The sequence below is a fragment of the Hemiscyllium ocellatum genome, chromosome 45 (genome assembly GCF_020745735.1).
Source record: "Hemiscyllium ocellatum isolate sHemOce1 chromosome 45, sHemOce1.pat.X.cur, whole genome shotgun sequence".
NCBI lineage: Eukaryota > Metazoa > Chordata > Chondrichthyes > Orectolobiformes > Hemiscylliidae > Hemiscyllium > Hemiscyllium ocellatum.
The window spans coordinates 26,283,320-26,306,433 of NC_083445.1; the positions used below are offsets into that span (position 1 = coordinate 26,283,320).

The window sequence follows — 23,114 nt, forward strand, 5'->3', positions numbered from 1 at the left end:
ATGTTTTGAGGGGGTCTGGTCTGGTCCATAATAGACTGAGAGCTCTTGTGGGATTGATTCGATTGATCTAGTTTGGGTTTAGAGTTATTGGGCTCAAAGTTGAAGAGTGGTAGGTGTTAATACCTTTTGTTCCAGGTATTGAATTCGGTCGAGTTAAACGGTGCTTCGTTCAATAATGGCTCTTTCAGTCACAAAAAGTTTTCTTGGGGTGGAAGAAGTAAAATTGGGAGTTTTATCAAAGATGAGCAAAGTAAACCTTTTGGAATTGGCGAACAAACTGTAGTTGGGGTTGCTGTCATTTGTAGGAAAAGGAGAGATAATTACACCAATAGGTTGGGATTTAAATTTGCTGGAAATGCCATGAGAATCTCTGGAACTGGTTATAATTCAATTGCAGATGAAATAGCTTGACCATGAAAGAGAACTGCGACAGGTTGAGTTATGGTGAAAAGTAGAGGAAAAAGATTTTGAAAAATGAGAGAGCAAACGGAGAAAAAGAGAGTATTTGGACTTCAGAAATTGGTGCTTAGACAGGAAAGGATGGAGGTGAATGTCGACTTAGTGTGAAGGATAGTGAGGATGAACATACGAGGAACGGCTGAGGATCCTGGGATTGTATTCATTGGAGTTTAGAAGATTAAGGGGAGATTTAATAGAAACGTGCAAGATAATACATGGCTTGGAAAGGGTGGACGCTAGGAAATTGTTTCCGTTAGGCGAGGAGACTAGGACCCGTGAACACAGCCTTCAAATTAGAGGGGGTCAATTCAGAACAGAAATGCAGAGACATTTCTTCAGCCAGAGAGTGGTGGGCTTGTGGAATTCATTGCTGCAGAGTGCAGTGGAGGCAGGGCCACTAAATGTCTTCAAGGCAGAGATTGATAAATTCTTGATGTCACAAGGAATTAAGGGTTACGGGGAGAATGCTGGTAAGTGGAGTTGAAATGCCCATCAGCCATGATTGAATGGCGGAGTGACTCGATGGGCCAAATGGCCTTACTTCCACTCCTATGTCTTATGGTCTTAACAACCCATCATAGCCAAACGTGGGGATCAACTTAAATATATCAAAGCATTACCTGAATTGGATAAGAAAAGGCGTAGTGGCCTTTTTCACCTCAACAAGTGGCCAGTAACCAAGTAGGTTTTGTGGATTCAAACAAAAGCTGATAGTTAGAGCGAGTGAGGCACTTGCATCAGTATCAGAGGAGGTATCCGGGGAATATGAGGAGGTGAAGAGAGCCATCTGAAATGCAGACAATGTTTCAGTAATCAAAGCAGGGGCCCTGATCAAACATACATTGAGTTTGAAAGGATCAAACAAATAAATTTTGATACGTGGATAAGGAAAAACTATTCAATGTAAATTGGGGGAAAATATGCAGAGAGATTGGGGAGACTTGCAAATGGCATAGGGTTGTCATAGTCAGGGATTTTAATTTTGCTCACGTAGAGATGGACTGCTAAAGATTTCAGGACTTCGATGGGGTGGGATTTGTTAAGTGTATTCTGGAAAGTTTCCTCAAGCAGAATATACAGTGTCCTACTCAGGAAGGTGCAAAACTTGACATACTCTTGGGAAATAGGGCTGGACAGGTGGTGATGGAGGGGACAGTGGGGGAGTACTTTTGGACAAGTGACCACGTTTTATAAATATAAAAGTAGTCATGGAGAGGGGCAAAACTGGTTCACAGGTTCATGTCCTAAATTCGAGCAAGGTGAATGTTGACCGAATTAGACAGGAGTTTTCAGGGGTTGATTGGAATAGTTTGTTTGCAGACAAAGGGGCCTCTGGCAAGTGGGAAGCCTTTAAAATTGAGATAGCTAGAGTTGAAGATCTATGTGCTCCTGTGAGGGGGAATGGGCAAGATTGACATGAATAGTGTACTCTGGATGACAAGAGATATTGGGACTTTGACCAGAAAAAAAGGAGTAATGGCTCAGATATAGGCAGCTGGGATCTAGGGAATCCCTAGAGGTGTAGAGGGGGATTATGGTGGTTTATTGAAGAAGGAAATCTGGAGGGTGAAAAGGAGGCATGGGATAGCTTTGGCTGAGATGATTAGGGTGAATCCAAAGTGATATTTTAAGTATATTAGGGTATCAAGAGAGAGAATAGTGGAGTGCCACAAGTATCGGTGCTGGGCCCTGTACATTTTGTCATTTACATAAATGATTTGGATGTGAGCATAAGAAGTACAATTAGTAAGTTTGCATATGAGACCAAAATTGGAGGTATAGTGCACAGCGAAGAGAGTTACCTCAGATTACAACAGGATCTGGATCAGATGGGCCACTGGCTGAGAAGTGGTAGATGGAGTTTAATTCAGATAAATGCGAGGTGCTGCATTTTGGGAAAACCAATCTTAGCAGGACTTATACATTCAAATATAAGGTCCTAGGGAGTGTTGCTGAACAAAGACACCTTGGAGTGCAGGTTCATAACTCCTTGAAAGTGGAGTCATAGCTAGATAGGATAGTGAAGAAGGCGTTTGGTATGCTTTCCTTTATTGGTCAGGATATTGAGTACAGGAGTTGAGAGGTCATGTTGCGACTGTACGTGACATTGGTTAGGCCACTGTTGGAATATTGCGTGCAATTCTGGTCTCCTTCTTTTTGGAAAGATATGAAACTTGAAAGGGTTCAGAAAAGATTTACAAGGATGTTGCCAGGGTTAGAGGATCTGAGCTGCAGAGAGAGGCTGAAAAGACTGGGGCTGTTTTCCCTGGAGCATTGGAGGCTGAGGGGTGACCTTATCGAGGTGTACAAAATTATGAGGGCATGGATAGGATAAATAGACAAATCCTTTCCCTGGTGTCGGGGAGTCTAGAACTAGAGGGCATAGGTTTAGGATGAGAGGGGAAAGATATAAAAGAGTCCTAAGAGGCAACTTTTTCACGCAGAGGGTAGTACGCGTATGGCTTTGCACGTAGGAGTTCATGCCTCACAAATTTGTCCTGAGTTCCTTTTTTAAGTGACAAGAGCAGGACAGTAGACGTAGGCTGTGCAGATTTCAGTAAGGCCTTTATTAAGGTTCTATATGTTAGGATGTTCTGGAAGGGGGACCTGGCAAATTACGCAGAAAATTGGTTTAATGGTAGGAATCAGAGGGTAATAATGGAAGGATGCTTGTTGGACTGGAGGACTGTGACTTGTGGAATGCCTCACGGTTCGGTGCTGGGCCCATTACTGTTTGTTATCTATATCCACGATTTGGTTGAGAATGTACAAGGCATGATTTCTAAGTCGGCAGATGACACAAAATAGGCAGTATCATGGACAGTGAGGATGGTTTTCAGAAATTGCAGCAGGATCTTGATCAGCTGGGGAAGTGGGCTGAGAAATGACAAATGGTGTCTAATGCTGATAATTTAGAGGTCTTGCATTTTGGAAAGTCGAATCAAGGCAAGGGTTTCATGGTGAATGGTAGGGCTTTGAAGATTATAGTGGAAAAGACAGACCTTGGAATTCACGAGCATAGTTCCCTGAAAGTGGACTCACAGGCAGATAAGTCAATAAAGAACACTTTTTGGACATTGGTTTTCATCAGTCAGGGCATTCATTATAAAAGTTGGGAAGTTATGGGATGCGTGTAGGAGACTGAGGTGGATTGGTTCTTATTGAAATATGCAAGAAGGTTAGATGTCTGGATAGATTGAATGCATTCAGTCTTTTTCCCATGGTTAGGGAATCGTGGACTAGACGGTATCAGTTTAAGGTTAGAAGGAAAGAATTTAAGGGAGTCTGAGGGGTTACTATTTTACACAGAGTGTGGAGTGCATATGGAATGAGCTGCCAGTGGAAGTGGTTGAGGGGTTACATTAACAACATTTAAAGGGCATTTCGACAAGTACATGCATAGGAAAGAATTAGAAGGATATGGGCCACGTGCAGGGAAATGGGGTTAGCGTGGATGGACATTTTGATTGGCCTGAACCAGTTTGGGCCAAAAGGCGTGTCTCTGCGCTGTCCGGCTCCCTGACTTGATGACTCTTTGACATTAAGAATAGAACAAATAGATGATGCTCTGAGAGAAATTATTATTTTGGAGGAGTTCAACAATCACTTCTTGAGATCGTGAGAACTCATGTTGAAAAGCAAAGTGTTAAAACTGTAAGATTAACAGCTGAAATGGCTGGTAATTATGAATTGGTTCATAAATCAATGTTTGGCTTCCAACAGCAAGTTCAATCCATGGCAGATTGAAATTGGGGCAAAGAGAAATTCTAATATGGTAGGGGAAAAGTAGATCTCCATGAAGATAATAAAGGTGGTATATGTTATGACACAGTCGTGAAGCCCTCTGCTAATTAAACCAAACAGCCAGATGTTTCATGCGAAAACGTACCTTGGATAGAGGGTGCTTGGCTAGCAGTAACTCTGGCGATGACAGTTGGTGTCTAGCTCTCTCGCTGGCTAATCCTCAAACTGCTGGCTTCCGTTATACCCCAAACATTGGATGGTCTCATTGGTTCGAAGTTGTCAAAACAGTAAAATTAAAATTCGATTAGGCTTGAGGATCTGAGGCGTAATTTAAATTGGTTAAATTCAAACTGTTGTAACAAACGTAACAACCAAAAGTCAGGTATTTGTTTCACAGCCAAATGTTGCATATTTTGACTTTTCCAGGACACTCTGAGCCTGTTTGTCAATCAGATGACAGGTATATGCAAGCTCTCAGTGCAAAGCAACTTTCACTCTCTTTCTTAAAGATATTGCACATGCATTTGTAACACCTACTCTGGGAAGAAAAATATGAACCATTATAATGAAAAGATGGTTTCATCTTTTTTCTAATTCTTCACTGCATTGTAATGAAATGCATATGTGTAAAACATTGGTATCTGTTTTATCTTATCTATACTTTATCCGGTAAATCCGCAATAACGCATCTGTTATCACATTTTTACGACCTGCAACATATACAATTCGTAACATAAAAAGTCTGTAACATAAGACTCCAATGAAGTAGCTTCATATCCTTTTCTTTAAATCATTCAAAGAATGTAAGAGGATTGTGAGTCATGTACACAACTGTCTCTGAAACATTGATCATCACATAAACATTAAAATGTTGTAAAACCAGTACCAAACTCAATAGTTCCTTTTTGATGATAGGGTATTTTCTCTGGTGTGTGTTGAGCTTCTTGGAAAGTAACAAACCTGTTGTTCAATTCTATCATCATCTGCCTTGAGCATCGATTGCAACTTTGAAGGGTTTCAAAAAGTTTGGTGTAGCTAAATCTGGTGCGGTGGTTCATACTGCCTTTAAATTGTCGAATGGCTCCTGTCATTGTTCTGTCCACTGAAACTTCGTGCACTTCTTCAGTAAATCCATTAATGGTACCACTACACTGCTGAGGTTTGAAGCAAACTTCAGGTGGAATCCATTTAGTCTCAAGAATCGAGACACCTCCTTCTTCAAGGTTGGTATTGGAAATTCCTCGATGGGCTTCTTCTCTCCATTGCTTGGGGTAAACCTTCCATGGCAGATGTTATGCCCCAAGAATGTCACCCCTGCCTTCGAAAATCCGGTTTTTTTACTCTTATCAACGATTTTCTTCTCATAGTCATTTCTCGTAGCTCTGCCAACTATATCATGTGATCGTTTCAGGACTCACTAAAAATCATTACATCGTTCAGATAGACTGTACGGTTTGTTAACACAGCCACAACTCTGTTCAGGAGTCTTTGGAACGTGCCGAGTGCATTCTTCATTCCAAGGGCATTACTTTGAATTGATATAGCCCATTTGGGGTAAGAAACACAGAAATTTCTTTCACTTTCCCTCATCATGGTAATTGTCAATAACTTGGCAGTAAATCCAACTTTGTGATGTAACTGACTTATACAACTTCCTCTATATAATCCTCCAATCTCGGCATAGGGTATGAGCCTAATTTTGTCATGTCTTTGACATTCCGATAGTCCACACAAAATCATTGAGTCCTGTCAGGTTTAGGAACTCACACAATCGGTGAACTCCACTCGCTCTGACTCTGTTCAGTGGTATCTTCATTGAGCAGCGTATCCACTTCCATCTGGACCGGTGTGGTTTGAAAGGATTAAGCCTGTAAGGGTGTTATTTTATCAGAACAGCATTCCCTACAGCTACCTCATGCACAATAGCATTTGTCCACCCCATCTTATTCCTGCATATGTCCTCATACTGCTTTAACAAACCTTTCAACTGTGTTTTTTGCTCCTGAGAAAAATAGTTCACTAACCTATCCCACTTCTCAAGGACTTCCTCACCCTTAAACATCTTTTGAGGCACATAAAACTCCACAACATCTGGATTTGATTCCTCACTCTGCGGTGCAGTATCTAACTTCTGTTTCTCTCGTTCCTTCTCTGTATTACAAAAATATTTCAACATATTCACATGACATTCCTGATACAGTTTTATTTCTTTCTATCCAGCATCCTTACCAGATGATTTACTTGACTTAAGTTTTTCTCGATTTGATAGGGACCACTAAACCTGACTTCGAAGGTATCTCCTACCCCTGGGAACAAAACACAACATCATCCTTACAGGAAAACACCTGAATTCCAGAGTTTTTTTTTAAACTGCCACTTGCTTCATTCTATGCTGTGCCCTCTTTGGGTATAGCTATCTCAGTTACCTGATTAAATCTCTCACTCACCTTCGATACATAATCCAAATGTGAGATCTCTGAGTTTGGTCATGTCAATTTCTCTTTAATTCGTTTCAAAGAGCCTTGCAATTCATGTCCGAATATTAACTCAAAAGGAGGAATCTGAGTAGATTCGTTTAGGCATCTCTCATTTCAAACAATACAAATTTAATATCTTTATCCCAATCAATGAAGTAATCTTGACAGTATGCTCTCAACATGATGTTTAGGGTCTATTGCCAACTCTCTGAAACTCCCTGGGATTCAGGAGTGAAAGCACTTGATTTAAAGTGCTGTGTGCTTTAGTTATCTATAACCTCCTTAAACAGTCTGACAGTAAAATTAGATCATTGATCTGACAGAATCTCTCTGGGTAGCCGATAACACGTGAAGAAAGCTACTAACTCCTCCACCACCCTTTTTGCCTTATCCTCCATAATGAAATTGCCTCCAGAAATCTGGTGGACACATCCATTATGGTTAACAAGTACTGGTTCCCACATTTTGTTCTCTGGAGAGGACCTGCACGATCAATTATAATCCACGTGAAAGGTTCTGCAAATGCGGGAATTGGCTACAAAGGTTCTGGTTTTATTACTGCCTGTGTCTTACCTACCATTTGGCTGCCTGGAACACTTCCTTTCTGTATGCTACCGGCCCAACTATTTCATGGACGTCTGCTATTTCACCTCTGCACTATGCCATTATCTCCATTTCTGCCTTTGGATTCTATCTTTAAGATAATAAACGTCAGGTATATTCTCTGCCTCCTTTTCTGAGTACGCAACAACATATATGTATTTTATTGCTTCGTCTGTCAGCGGTACATCCATTAGCCTTGTAGGACAAAACACTTCTTCCTGACCCTGTGCCTGTTCAATTTTTTCATACATCATTACGTCAAACGGAGTGTCCGTTAACTGAACCTCAATATCTTCATGTTTCTCATTAGTTTTTTCTTTGTGCTGTAATTTATGATAGTGGGATCTGGTTACCACACAGTCTGGGAAAATACCAGGGTGTTTTTGTTTTAACTGCTCCGTTCCTTGGTCTTCTTTGGGCTTTCCTACAACAAGGGGTGTCACTCCCACCTTGGATCCTGCTAAATCATTCCTAAGAACAAACTGAATTCCTGGAACTGACACTTCGTCAATCACTCCCACTGTTACTTCCCTTGTCTTGAGTTGGCACTCCCACTTGATCTTACATAGCAGAATGCCATATTTCTGTCCATCTATCCAACAAATTACCCTCTCAGGTAACAGTTCATAAAGAGTGCCAACACGTTCATCTCTTCTTATTACAGACTGGTTAGATCCTGCATCGCTCAAAATTATAACTTATTTCCTCCTCCCCTGTTCTTTCTGAGTAACCTTTACCCACAGAGGTGTTTGGTTTTTTGTAGCGATCAGGTGATACCTACATATCCAGACCTTACCGAGGCTGTGTACTCTACTGCAGTTCCTCGACTTTTCTTGTGTTTTCCTTCACTAATACCACTGGCTTAGCTCATTCACCATGTCTTCTCCTTTCTTTAATAACCAGCACTGTGACTTTACGTGTCCAACCTTCTGGCAGTGAAAGTGCCTTTGCCAATGCCTTTCTGAAAGAACTGGCACTGTAATTTTCTGTGTCTCGCTCCATTACAGTGAAAACACCAGCGGCCTTTCACCTCCTTTCCACCCTCTTCAACTTCTTTAACCAGTGGTAAACAATTAACAGTGCTCTCTAATCTTTGTTTTGTTGTGTAGGATCGCCCCTTCTTCCAATTTCTACTCCTCATAGGATGAAATTCTTGCTGGAAGCTAACGTATGTCTTATGTACCAATGTATATTCAACTAACATTCCTGCTGCTTTTCTTACTTCTTGAACTTTCTGTTCCTCCACATGAATTCTTATTATCTCTGGAAGAGAGTTTTTAAACTCCTCCAGCAGAATAAGAGCCTCACAGGTCTTATCTATTTTTAAGGCCCACACCCAACTATCAAAATGACCAGGTTAAACACAACATAGGACTGATCCGTTTCCTTCTTTGCGTTTCTGAATCTGAAGTCTGTACACTTCTGAAACCAATTCATAAGCACTCAAAATAGCCTGTTTGACAATCTCTGAACGCTTCATCTGACAGCGCTGCAAATACCTCACCAGCTCTGCCTAACAATTGAGTCTGAACTAGAATTACCCACAAGTCATAGAATCATCGAGATATACACCCTTACGTCCAAATCGTCCACACCGTCCAGATATCCTCACCTAACCTAATTCCATTATCTAGCGCTTCGTCCTTATCACTCGAACCCCTTCCTATTCAGATGCCTTTTAAATGCTGCACCTTTACCAGCTTCCACCACTTCCTCTGGCAGCTCATTCCACACACGCAACACTCTCTGTGTGAAAAGGTTGCTCCTTCTGTCTCTTTTATATGTCTTGCTTCTGACTTTAGACCTATGCCCTCTAGTTCTGGACACGTCCCATACCAAATAAAAGAGTTTGTTGATTTACCCTATACATGCCCCTCATGATTTTATAAACCTCTGCAATGTTACCCCTCGGCCTCCACACTCCTAGGAAAACTGCCCCAGCCTATTCAGCCTCTCTACATCACTCAAATCTTACAACCTTGGCAACATCCTTGGACATCCTTTCTGAACCCTTTCAAGTTTCACAATATCCTTCCGATAGAAAGGAGACCTGAGATGTTTGCAATATTCCAAAAGTAGCCTAACCAACATCCTGTACAGCCACAATATAACCTCTGAGCTCCTTAACTCATTACTCTGGCCAATAAAGGAAAGCATACCAAACACCTTCTTCATTAACCCATCTACCTGCGACTCTAATTTCAAGGAGATATGAACCTGCACACCAGGGTCTCTTTGTTCAGCAACATTCCATAGGACCTTACCATTAAGTGTATAAATTCTGTTCTGAGTTGCTTTCCCAAGATGCAGCACCTCAGATTTATCTAATTTAAAATCCTTCGACCAGTCCTCAGTCCATTGGCCTATCTGATCAAGATCCCATTATACAATGACATAACCTTGTTCACTGTCTACTACACCTCCAATTTTGTTGTCATCTGAAAACTTGCTAAATATACCTCTTTTACTCACATCGAAATCATTTATGTAAATGACAAAAAGTCGTATACCCAGCACCGATCCTTGTGGCACTCCACTGGTCACAGGCCTCCAGTCTGAAAAGCAACCCTCCACCACCACCCTATCCTCTATGTTCAACCCAGTTCTGTATCCAAGTGGCGAGTACTCTGTGTTTCGTGAGTTCTACCTTGCTAACCAGTCCATCATGGGGAACCTTGAAGAACACTTCACTGAAGTCCATATCGAACACAATCACCGCTGTGCTCTCATCAATTCTCATTATTACTTATTCAAAATAACTCAATCAAGTTCATGAGACGTGATTTCCTACACACAAAATCATGCTGACTATCTCTAATCAGTCCTTGCCTTTCCAAATACATGTAAATTCTGTCTCTCAGGACTCCCTCAAACAACTTGTCCACCACTCAAGTCAGGCTCACTGGTCTATAGTTCACCTGCCTTTTCCTTACCACCTTTCTTAACTAGTGACACCACGGTATCCAACCTCCATCCTTCCAGGACCTCACCTGTGAGTATCGATGATGCAAATATTTCAGCAAGGGTCCCAATAATCACTTCCTGAGCTTCTCACAGAGTTTCAGGTACACCTGATCAGGTTCTAGGGTTTTATCCACTTTTGTGCATTTTAAGACGTCCAGCATGTCCTCCTCTGTAATGTATTCTTTAACTCTAAACGTGGAAAATAAACAACAACTTCTTACAACTCTAAGCCTCCTTCCTCTTAAAAGTCTATTATCTACCTCCAATTCTACAACAATATACTGATCCAGTAAAAGCTCCTATTAAAATTGCATCAACTTAAGCTCAACACCAGACAGTGGATGGAGACCAGAATTGCATGCAAGATTCCAACAGTGGCCTAACCAATGTCCTGTACAGCCGCGACATGACCTCTCAACTCCTGTACTCAACACTCTGACCAATAAAGGAAAGCATACCAAACACCTTTTCACTATCCTATCTACCTGTGGCTCCACTTTCAATGAGCTATAAACCTGCACTCCAAGGTCTCTTTGTTCAGCAACATTCTCTAGGAACTTACCCTTAAGTGTATAAGTCCTGCTAAGATTTGCTTTCCCAACAGTTGCTCAAAGTCTTCACTGCATGCAGACTATTCACAGAGATACAATCAGATCAAGCGTCAAATTTTGTATCAAAATTATTCATGAAAGTTATGGATAGCTTCGGAATAAAGCAATTAAAATCTCCTGCGGACAATCAAGAATTGCAGGGAGCGGTAGAAAGGTGGCATCAGATATTAAAGGAGAAAGTGAGGCCTGCAGATGCTGGAGATCAGAGTTGAAAATGTGTTGCTGGAAAAGCGCAGCAGGTCAGGCAGCATCCAAGGAACAGGAAATTCGACGTTTCAGGCATAAGCCTGAAGAAGGGCTTATGCCCGAGACGTCGAATTTCCTGTTCCTTGGATGCTGCCTGACCTGCTGCGCTTTTCCAGCAACACATTTCCAGATCAGATATTAAAGACCAGACTTGGGGCTATACTTAAGACTATCCAGATGATTGGGATAGGAGCTTCCATTTGTGCTTCTTGACATCAGAGAAACACCAAATGAATCGACCAAATACATACATTTAAATTCGTTTTTGAGGCATGAAGTGAGGGTAACACTGAAATTAATAAAGGAGAAATTGGTGAGTCGGAGTTCAGATTCCGCATATTTGGGCTATGTGTTAAATTTTGGGGAACGGTTAAATAGAGAAAGGCTCGACAGCACTTCAAAATATCACAGTATACGACAACATAGGAAGCGGACAAGTAAACAAAAACTCGTACTTTTGCGAACAGAGATAAGGTATTAGTGATAATTTCAGTCATAGCTGAAATTTTAAAAACGTGGTTTAGTTAGTCTTAACAAGTTGAAAGGGCATTGAGTGAGATGGATTATTTGATAAGGACTCCAGACAGAAAATAAATCAGACAGAGAGTGTCACATGAATCTGCTCAAAAGCTATTTTGACACGGAAGGAAAGCAAAAGGAATGTTGTTACTGATTACAACACAAAGTGAAGAGCCAAGTTCACAGGATTCTGAATTAACCATTCCTCAAATTAAATTGGACAACTGAGAAGTTGTCAAAAATTGGGATAAATGATTGAGTTACCTTCCAGAGGAAAATTCAAATGAACTGAAATGGTTGTTGTTATTGGATGGAGAGATATGTGGAAATAACCTGGGAAGTACTAATCTAACTTTGCATGATGTGGATATAGTAAATGCTGTTCCAATTCTGCAATATCATTTATGAACATAACCCTTGAAAGTTGGCATGGTTTCAAAATAAGATTAAACACTTTCTCCAAGATAACAGAATTGAACTGAGTTGTAGTGACATGAGCTAACCCACAGTTATGATGCAAACATCAGATGGTACCCAGTGATTATATGGAGGCTATCGCAAAGTCAGTAAAGTTAGAAAATCATATTATTATCTGATTCCGTGTTTGGAAGACTGTATTGAGAAGGTGCGACAAGCAACCTATATTTCTAGGTTAGACTTACTCTGAGGATACTGACAGGCACCCTTATCCGAAACAGCAAAGAGAATTATTGCTTTTGTAACGCCGACTGGACTGCATCAATTTAAAATCATTCCATTTGGTATGGCAAATGCGTTAGCTACATTTCAAAGATTAGCCAATAAAGTCCTTATCCAATGTGCGGTGAATATCAATGATCTGGTGTTTTTTTAGTCATATGTGAAAGGGACATTTGTAGCTTTTATTGGAAATATTTGATTGACTTCAGGAAACAGGCTTGGTGATAAACCTCGCTAAGAGTGAATTCACCAAAGCCTAAGTCATGTTCCTGGGCCATGTTATTGGACATAGGCAGATGGTCCCAAGGAATGGGAAGACAAAGGTTACTAGGGAGTTTCCCATGCTATTGACAAAGAGAGCAGTAGAATGATTCCTGGGACTGAGTGGGTTTTACCAGAAAATCATATCAAATTTCAGCAGTGCCGCTGCTCCACTCACTGAATTGCTAAAGACATGCAGGAAATTTCATTGAATGCAGACTGTCCGAAGGCATTTGACAGCCTGAAAGCTGTGTTAACCACTGGCTCAGTATTAACTACAACTAATACGTTAAAGCCGTTCATGGTGGCTATCAATGCGAGTGATGTGGGTGTTGGTGCTGTGCTCTTACAGGAAGTTGATGAGAGGATAGAAACACCTATTGCATATTTATTCAGGAAATTAAACATACATCAACACAAATATTCAACAATTGAAAAGGAAACTTTGAGGCTTGGTGTTGGTGTTACAACATTTTCACATTTATGTTGCCTGTACTGTGTCTAAGTCAGTCTTGCATTCTGATGACAACCAATTAAAGGTTTTGAAGAAACCCAAGGACAAACATTCCAGACAGTTTAGATGGAGCTTATTATTGCAACTGTTCAATTTGAAAATTATATACCGAGAAGGATGAGAAAACATTATTGTCGGCACATTATCAAGACTTGGATGAAGAAGAATGGAAGTGTTCAGTAGCAGAAATAAACAGAGTGAAATAGAACGTAGTCGTGAATGTTTGCATGGTTATAGTCAGTGCAATGTATACGTATTGTTGAGTACTAACAGAGTAATGCTAAAGCATTTAAAATGAAGGTACTTTTGCACATTGAAGCCTCTTTTTTTTAAAATGGGGAGATGTGACGGTGCTGCCACTTTAGAAAGATCATTTTGTCATTGTGTGTCTGTTTTCCCAAGAGAGATTATAAAGGCAGAGGTACAGAAGTATCGAGTTTAACACTGGCAGGGGATGGCCAATTCTCCAAGTTCAGATTTTTTTCTCTTATTTCGTAGCAGTCCACATGATGCTGAAAGCTTGAAAGCTTCAGCAGATGATTCCTGACTGCCTCTCCCTTTGTCTGAAATCTCTTTGGAAGTTCCTCCCTTCTGCCTGTAAGAATCTGTGTTTGCATTTAAGTTGCTGTATCCAGTCATATTCTGTTTTCTAGGAATTATGTTATTTGAAAATCATATTACTTTTGCTTATGTTTAAACTGTAGTGTTCAAATAAACTCAGTTTTTCTTAAAGATGAGTGGTTTGAGCAGTTACATCGCTGCTGGAGCGCCTACTTCACATCTGCCTTCAAAATATGAAAACGTTAGGGTCCAGGCTACATTCGTAAAATAATTTAAGGGTGTCTGTCCTGGTCCATGAAAATTGTCTCTACGTCTTTTAATACTCCACTGAGACATATTTCAGTAATTATTCGACACAACCATTCTGTTTTTTAATATGTATTCCATTATATTTTCACAATGACTTATTTCTTCCAAATCTATATCTTGTACTGACTCATTTATTCATGGACTGGTCAGTGTCTCGATCTCTTTTCCTTTTCTGCTGGAGCATTTTCATGATATTGCAGAACTATACAATAGCTCTGTCCAATCAAGTTTAGATCCTCCTTCTCTTCTTATTGTTGTACTCATTATCATCTTTAATACTACCTGAGATCCTGGGAGTACAGAATTTGGATTGATCTTCTTTTATGTCGCATATAACCTATTGTAGCTGCTGTGAAGGTTCCAGCCAACTTTTCTGCTTACATTGCATAGAGGCCTAACTCATTTTAATGCATTCCTGATCCTCTAGAGTTTGGAAGATGTTCTTCCTCACCTCGCCATTGCCTCTATGGCCAATTATTTCACTTCAGTATCCTTTAGTTCCTCTTCTTTGCATGAAGGGGAACACATCCTTTATTTCTCTGAACAATCTCCTCATCATTTTACATGTGTCAATCAACCCCATCTCCTACATTTCTCCTGAAAAGGAAACTACTCCACCTTCCACAACATGCCCGGGGAGTGGAAGCTCCTCATGTATAAATATGGTCTTGAATACTTTCGCTGTACTATATCACGCCTATACATTAATAGAATCCCTAAGGCATGGAAGCCAGCCATTCGGCACATCATGTCCTCAGCGATCCTCCAGAGAGCATCCCACCCCGACCCAAACCCCTTCCCTATAACCCTGTTTTTCCAGTGACTAATCGACCCAGCCTGCACATTCCTGGGCACTATTGGTAATTTAGCATGGCCAGTCAACCTAATTTGTACATATTTGGATTGTGGACTTAAAGCAGAGCACCCAAAGGAATCCAGGCATAACAATGCACAAACTCCAACTGAGTTGCCTGAGGGTGGAATTAAACTCAGCTCCTTGGTGCTCTGAGGTAGCAGTGCTAACTGCTGAGCCACCATGATGCCCAAAACTGTTTGCAGCATTCAAAGTTACGCCTTATGAAATTTCTACAGAGGTTTCAAATCCTGCTGATTTGATTTGGTTTGAATTATTGTCACATGTACCTCCGTACAGTGAAAAGCTGTGTTTGCGAGCAGTACAGGCAGATCATAGTAAACAAGGACACAGATCATAGAGTGAGAAAAACATATTTAGACAGAGTAAGGCTTTCAGGTTACATCCCACAGGATGTGTGTGAGGCAAGATCAACATATTTGAAGTTAAAGAATCCACTCATCAGTTTAATAACGGCCAGGAAGAAGCTGTTCCGGGATGTGTCGGTGCGTGTGTTCAGCTTTCTGGAATTCCTGTTTGTAATAAGTGATTGTAGGAGATCATTACTGGGTTGCGATTACCATGATGATGTTGGCTTTCTTGCTTTTCCATTCTGTGATGTGTTATAATTGTGTTACTTTCTTCTCTTATTGCCTCTTTCCATTCTTTCTCACTAACTTAATCGTGCTAAAACTCTGTGTGCTACATTGCAGGTGTCATTTGTTGGCGTATTCCACAAATCTCTCCAGGTCGTTATAAAATTCTGAACCATCTTACTCCTTGTTCACAAAGATTGGCTAGTTACATGTTATTGCAAAGTGTGAAGTTGCGCAATTTATGCCAAGGCTTTATCTACCTGTAGAATATCACTATGAACCTTTTTACAGTCCAAAGTTTAAACAAAACAAACTTTTAATCCATAATTTTGCCAACTTGCTCTAGAGTCTATTGTGAAGGACGTTTTCAAATAAATATTTGAACTGCATGTGGAGCACATCAGTCGAATTAGTTCAGCATCACCTTTGTTAGCCACACCAAGTGGGTGTGTGTGATTAACCCTAAACAATCCTCTGATGGTTTCTTGCATTAATCAATAATTCTCAATGCTCATTAATCAATAATTCTCAATGCTCATTATTCAATAATTCTCAATGCTCATTAATCAATAATTCTCAACGCTGTGAGGGCTCATCTTCCATGCAATGCTGCAATAGTAATTTGCAACTAATCACAGGTGAATCTGGTTGATTTATGTCAATGAAAGATGTATGTCTTAAGCTTCGTTAATTAATATTGCTGATCTGAGCTGAATTTAAAAAAATTGCTCCGGTCATCCTCTGTGGAATATTTTGACAATTAAATTCCACGTCAGCAGACAAAGTGTGGTATGGAATTTAGTGATCTGTGATATCATTGAAACCATTGCGGAATGTCCGTTATAAATCAAGTGAATGACAGCCTCCAAATTAGACAATGGGCAAAGCTTAACAGAAAATCTTAACTACATAAAGGAATTACTTAGCCCATCTGATCTGTGGCTCCGGACAATGAGCCTTCCAGTCTACATTCATTTTATAGCATATGGTCCGTAAATGCACAAGCCAAGTTATTTAGTGTACATACCAAACATATTTGAAATGATGTGAGTGTTCCAGCCTCTACTATTTCATGCAGTCAGCTTCCTGAATGTCCCAAGCCACTTTGCTGCCTTATCGTATCACGAAGTGCTCCATTTACTCAGTTTCCTCCGAAGCTAGATAAACACTTCCCATTTATTGTATCCAGGTCGTGATATTTATGCGCTTCTCAAATAAAAAACTAAATCTCCTCGATCTCTCCGACAACGCTTGAACAATTCCTACCAAGCCAATACAGTGTTTGTACAATCATGGCAGCATCCTCCAAAACCCAATTAACCAGCATATTCTGTCTGTATTAAGGTGACCAACTGTTCTTCCATTGTATGTATGCATGCACGTTTGTTTGTTGTTATTCCATCTGTCATTGGCATTAATTCCAAATTGCTAACATTAACTGAGATCACATTGACCACGCTTCACCAGGAATTTTGGAAATCACATGACATTCACGAGAATTCATATCAAAATATGATTAAAACTGTGCACGGATAATGTGCCGTCATTACTTGTGCGATACTTACATAGGATCCAATCTACTACCTGCACATGATACAATCTCCAATGGTGGAAATACTGGCATATGAGGAAAAAAAAGTAGAAGCTATTTTTGATTATGTGGAACAAGATAATTGTTTCGAATAGGTGTTTCAGTCCTGAGTTGCAGAATAGGCCATTTCTAAACTTTGTTTCTGGAGGGTTTCTAACATTGTTGACTAACTGACTCAAAAAGAGAGAGAGAGAGAGAGGAAAGGGTGTTTCACTCTTCCATAGCATCTCCTTGTCAGCAAGAAATGCATCTTTGAATTAAATTGAGGGTAGCAATGTAGGTGTTGAAACAGACACTGTGCACACAATGTCCCAAAAGGTCAGTAGTGTGGTAGTGTGATGATCATCTATTTTCTTGCCGGTGATGGAATCAAATTAAATTCAAAAGTACAGTAGGGAAACCTCCCTTTCAGTTCTTTGGAATAGTAAAATTGGATGCTATGGATGGAACTGAGATGGCAGAAAGGTCTTCAATTTCACACCACAGGGGAATGTGAGAGAATATTCGGTTGGAAATTCAGATAATCGGTGTCATTGCATATACGGATCGGGAAGATACAAATATACTGAACTCGAGGCAATATTATGAAGTTGAAGGCATTTACTGTACAGTTAAGAGAGCACGAAGGCTGTTTTGGCAGTGAGAGTTTGTAGTCAACTGATATCTTACTGACTGGCAGCCAAAGGCTGTGCTAAAAAATTGAAAGATGTAACACATTACTGTAACCTAGATGCATGAGTTGTGTTCATGGCAGTTTGAATTTAACCAATCTGTTTACATTGTGTACCAAGATACTAAAACCCAATCGAAATTGAATTTTACTAGTTTGACAACATTGAGCTAATGAGATGATCTGATGTTTTGGGACATAAAAAAAAACAGGCATTTTGGACAGTTAGCAAAGCGAGGGCACCACATGTCATTATCAGACAGACTGTCCAAACAACCTCTCTCTAAAATGTATCTTGTTCATATGAAACATCTGTACAGCAGAAAACCAAAGATGTCCCAGAAAGATCAACAAAGAGAGAAAGATGACAGCTGCTGTCTGGTTTTAAAAGTTGATTTGCTGTAAATTTATTAGGGGATTTATTAGATCAGTGTATTCTTATAGAGTGAGCGATAGATAACAAACCTTCAGGACAAAGGGGATGAGAGTTGTAAATAGCTGTTGCTTAATTTTCAGTTTTGGAGTTAAAGGATACAATTATTATTTTTTCTTTAAATAATGCAATTTTGGGGAGTTCCTCTTTCAATCATACTTTCACAGAATGGCAGGCGAGGTGAGCTTTTCTGTGTGTTTGGTTTAATTGTCAGAAAGATGCACAGCCATGTCACAACAGTAATCATTGCCTGAGCTGCAGTTGCAGATGCATTGAGAATTCAGACTGACTCTCCGTCTCTCAGAAATTACTTGTACCGACAGTACAGGTCCTGACTGTGAACTTTGACTTCAATCCGACCCCAGAATTGTTCTATTATTCTGAAATTTCCAACATAAAATTCAAAACATACAATAGGTCACCTAAAACTTGAAAGGTAATACAAAGAAACTTTGAACATACTGACTCATCATCTTAAAGTGCTCTTTTTCAGACCACAGGTTATGATGCACGAATATTCCTGACGGTATGGCAATGTTTGCAACGATTAATCAACGGGAACATACAAATCAGTTACAAATAATCAATGGCTTTCAAAATTGGGAGGCTATGGAACTCCGAGGAGATTGAAGCAACGCACTGTTTGAGAAAAAAAAAACGAATTTCCTCTTGTTAAGCAGGAATTGCGATAATATGGGGAACTATCAGTTACTGTGTAGGGTGGTGGGCTGTGAAATATTGGCGGATCTGGTATTGTGCCTTCTCTCATGTTTCCTTCCTATCCATTGGTAAGAAACAGTTACCACTGCGATTTGCCCTTTGAGGGTAATCTGAAATTCAACACAGTTTAATAATCTCAGGATGTTGGAGAGAATCTCTAAAACAAGACGGAGGATGAACTAGTGTTGATCAATGTTACAGCTGCCTCTGAAAATCACTCCAGAAATTTCTGATTACTAATCATGATTGTTCATTTTTCTTTGTCTTGACACATACAAAAACGATGTTCTCTTCTCAAGGAAAACAAAGCATAAATCGGTGCAAAATGTTAATGCATTTTACGCATAGTTTGGGTTTTCCATTACCATACCAGCCTCCACATGCTCAAGAAATGTCATAATAGAAGATCAACCGCATGGAAAGGGGCATATTGATGACTCTTACTTCACGGGAACATGGAACAATAAGAATTTACAGGGCAACTGTAATAGGTATCGTTCCAATGATCTACACTGACTTTGCTGTGATTTAAGTAACTTGAGTGAACTTATATTGGGAGTTGCGTTCTGTATGAAGGACCCACATGTTCCAAGTATTGAAACCATTCTATCTGAATCCACGCATATATCCGCTCTCTGTCTTTGAACTGCGAATGATCAGGAGTACCATTGGGCTATCTCCAAGTTACTATTGTTGAGGTTCAATTCATCAGTGCCTTACATTCTAAATATTTAGAAATTAAGGATTTCGGGAAGGACTAAATATCACAGACGGACACAAATGGAACAAGAATCTGCTCAAGCAATGAAGTCAGAAAATAGAAATTTAGAATTTAGTATAGCATTTCTTTTTTCAGACCGAGGCAGAGAGAAATTTACCAAAACATTTGTCCATTCATCCAAACATGCAGTCAGCATTTTGTCAATACGTATCCAGTCCGTGTCTGTCTGACGGTGTAAATGTCTATCTATCCATCTGTCTGTTTGTCTATTCATCTATCAGTCTGTCTGTCTGTCTCTCTGTCTCTGTCTGTCTGTCTATCTCTCTGTCTCTGTCTGTCTGCCTGTCTGTCTGTCTCTCTGTCTCTGTCTGTCTGTCTATCTCTCTGTCTCTGTCTGTCTGTCTATCTGTCTGTCTATCTATGTATGTATCTATGTATGTATGTATGTATGTATCTATATATCTATCTAAGTTTACAAAATAGAATTGGCTCGGATTCGCAGAGCTTCTTGAAAACTTACCGATTCATGCACCTCATTTAAGCAGAGGGACCTCTTCATATCTGGCTAACAGTGGTATAGAGTGGCGTTTGAGTGTGCTGATTACCATGAGTTAATAGTGCGTATCATAGCTGCCAAGGGACAGATAAATGATCCATTTGCGCCCTGTATTAGTAGAATTTCTTCTTGTGATCGGCTGTAATTTACCATACACTCAATAGCAGTGTCTGATCAACAACTCGTCCCCACACAGCAATGATGTGGAAGCTGAGAGCATTTCTTTCTTATTCACGGATCTATTTTAATTTATTAAATTCCCTTTTAAAACTTCACCTGAATTTCACTGTTCATTCAATGTTTAACCATCAGGCATGCGATTTTCCAACACTGCACAGTTTCAAGGGTGGTCTGAGGCTCGGAAAAAGTGAGGACTGAAGATGCTGGAGATCATGGTCGAGAGTGTGCTGCTAGAAAAGCGCAGCATGTCAGGCACCATCCGAGAAGCAGGAGGATCGAGGTTTCGGGCATAAGTCCACCATCAGGAATGTCAAACCCTCGAGTCTCCTGCTGGTCGGATGGTGCCTGACACGGTCTGAGGATCGGACCAATTGGAGAAATGCAGAGCAACATTCTGCAATGTGAGGAGATTGTTCACCTCACCAGGTCTGGAATGGAGAGTGACGTGCACCCACATTGTCAACAGAATCACTTTGGACATCATCCGAATTCAGATGTCTGATTAGAATATAGAAACCTCTGCCATAAATTATACTTTAGTTTGGCAGTGTGTTAGAGACTTAGACTTTCTGCAAAACAAACATGTTTCCAGTATTTGCATTCGCTGATAATGTCATTGAACTTTTTGATTGTTTTAACCAGTCGAATAAAAATAAAAATATTGTGACTACATTTCCAATTGATTAAATGCAACATTGATAACTATAATCTGCACCGGACCTCACGCTGTTTAATTGTACTTTCTCTATTAAAAGGAAGGGAACTTTTTGAATCATGCTATTCAGTAATGCAAGTCTCCCAAGACAGATATATGCCAACATTTTACGTACAGACTGGTGTAAATATAACAGCCAATCTGTTCGGGTTGTGCAAGTTGAGATGAGTTTCCAATTTTGGCGTTCAGCAAGAAACCAGCAGGTGGAACCTGGCAGCCTGCCCCTTCTGATGTGTATTTAAAAGCTGGTCACTCAACCAGAGTTCAACGGTCCCGGATTTGGATTGGTTAGCGAGCTCTTGGCAAATGTCTTTCCTCAAGTGAACAGAAGGATGTTGTTAATAATTTCTCTCAGCTTGTTCCTGACTTCATTATCCAGTGAGTATTTATTATCATTGTCCCAGTCTCAGTGTTAGCTTACCTCTGGAATGTAGCAAAGTCAGCAACCATTTCATTTCACTGATCCTTTGGCTGGATGTCGTCTTTTCCCAGGTGTCCAGTCGGCGGATATTTTGAGTCAGCCCAAAGCAGAGACCGGGAGTCCTGGAGGCTCCCTGAGGCTGACCTGTAAAGCCAGCGGGTTCAGTGTTGAAGGCTACAGCATGTACTGGATTCAACAAATTCCTGGTCAGGGGCTGGAATGGCTGCTTCACTACTACAGCTCATCGACAAATAACTATGCACCAGCGATTGAGGATCGGTTTACTGCTTTCAAAGACATTTCAAACAATATCTTCGGGTTGGACATTAAGCTCCTTAAGAGCGAAGATACCGCTATGTATTACTGTGGAGTATACTACAGTAATTGGGCTGTAGCGTGGGGACCAGGGACCATGGTGTCAGTCACTGCAGGTAAGAACCATGAAATTTCTCTTTATGTGAGTATTCGTGAGTTAGGTGAAAATCAGAATCTGGAATGAGCTTTGTTTGATTTAGAACAAAGAATAAAGAACAAAGAAAATTTACAGCTCAGGAACAGGCCCTTCGGCTCTCCAAGCCTGAGTTTAGACTAGATTGGTGCTGGAAAAGCACAGCAGATCAGGCAGCAGTAAAATCGACGTTTCGGGCAAAGGCCCTTCATCAGGAATACAGGCAGATTGCCTGAAGGGTGGAAAGATAAATGAGAGGAGGGTGGGGGTGGGGAGACAGTAGCATAGAGTACAATAGGTGAGTGGGGGAGGGGATGAAGGTGATAGGTCAGGGAGGAGGGTGGGTGGATAGGTGGAATGGAAGATGGGCAGGTAAGACAAGTCATGGGGACAGTGCTGAGCTGGCAGTTTGGAGCTGGAATGAGGTGGGGTAGGGGAAAAGAGGAAAATGGTGAAGTCCATATTGATGTCCTGGGGTTGAAGCGTTCCGAGGCGGAAGATGAGGCGTTCTTCCTCCAGGCATTGGGTAGTGAGGGAGCGGCGGTGAAGGCGGCCCAGGACCTTCATATCCTCGGCAGAGTGGGAAGGGGAGTTGAAATGTTGGGCCACAGGGCGATGTTGTTGATTGGCGTGGGTATTCCAGAAATATTCCCTAAAGTGCTCTACTAGGAGGCGTCCAGTCTCCCCAATGTAGAGGAGACCACATCGGGAGCAACGGATACAATAAATGATATTGGTGGATGTGCGGGTAAAACTTTGATGGATGTGGAAGGCTCCTTTGGGGCTTGGATGGAGATGAGGGAGGAGGTATGGGCATAGGTTTCACAATTCCTGCAGTGGCAGGGGTAGGTGCCAGGACGGGAGGGTGGGTTGTTGGGGGTCGTGGACCTGACCAGGTAGTCACGAAGGGAACAGTCTTTGCAGAGGTGGAAATGGGTGGGGAGGGAAATATATCCCTGGTGGTGTGGTCCGTTGGATGTGGCGGAAATGCCGGCAGATGATTTGGTTTATTCGAAGGTTGGTAGGGTGGAAGGTGATCACCGGGGGGTGGGGGGGGGGAGGAGTGCTCCAGCCTGAGCTGATCCAAATGTACTGTCTAAACCTGTTGGTCAATTCCTAAGCATTTGTATTCCTCTGCTCCCCACCTACTCTGCATCTGTCCAGATGCATCCTAAATTAATCTCCTGTGCCTGCCTCTACCACCTCTGCTGACAATGCATTCCAAATGCCAACCACCCTATGT

General features: G+C 40.9%; 1 pseudogene; it reads left to right on the top strand.

The window, feature by feature from the left end:
- Positions 1–12,776: 12,776 nt before the first annotated feature.
- The window catches only part of LOC132835890 (Ig heavy chain C region-like), a 29,595-nt pseudogene continuing 19,257 nt past the window's right edge, over positions 12,777–23,114 (top strand).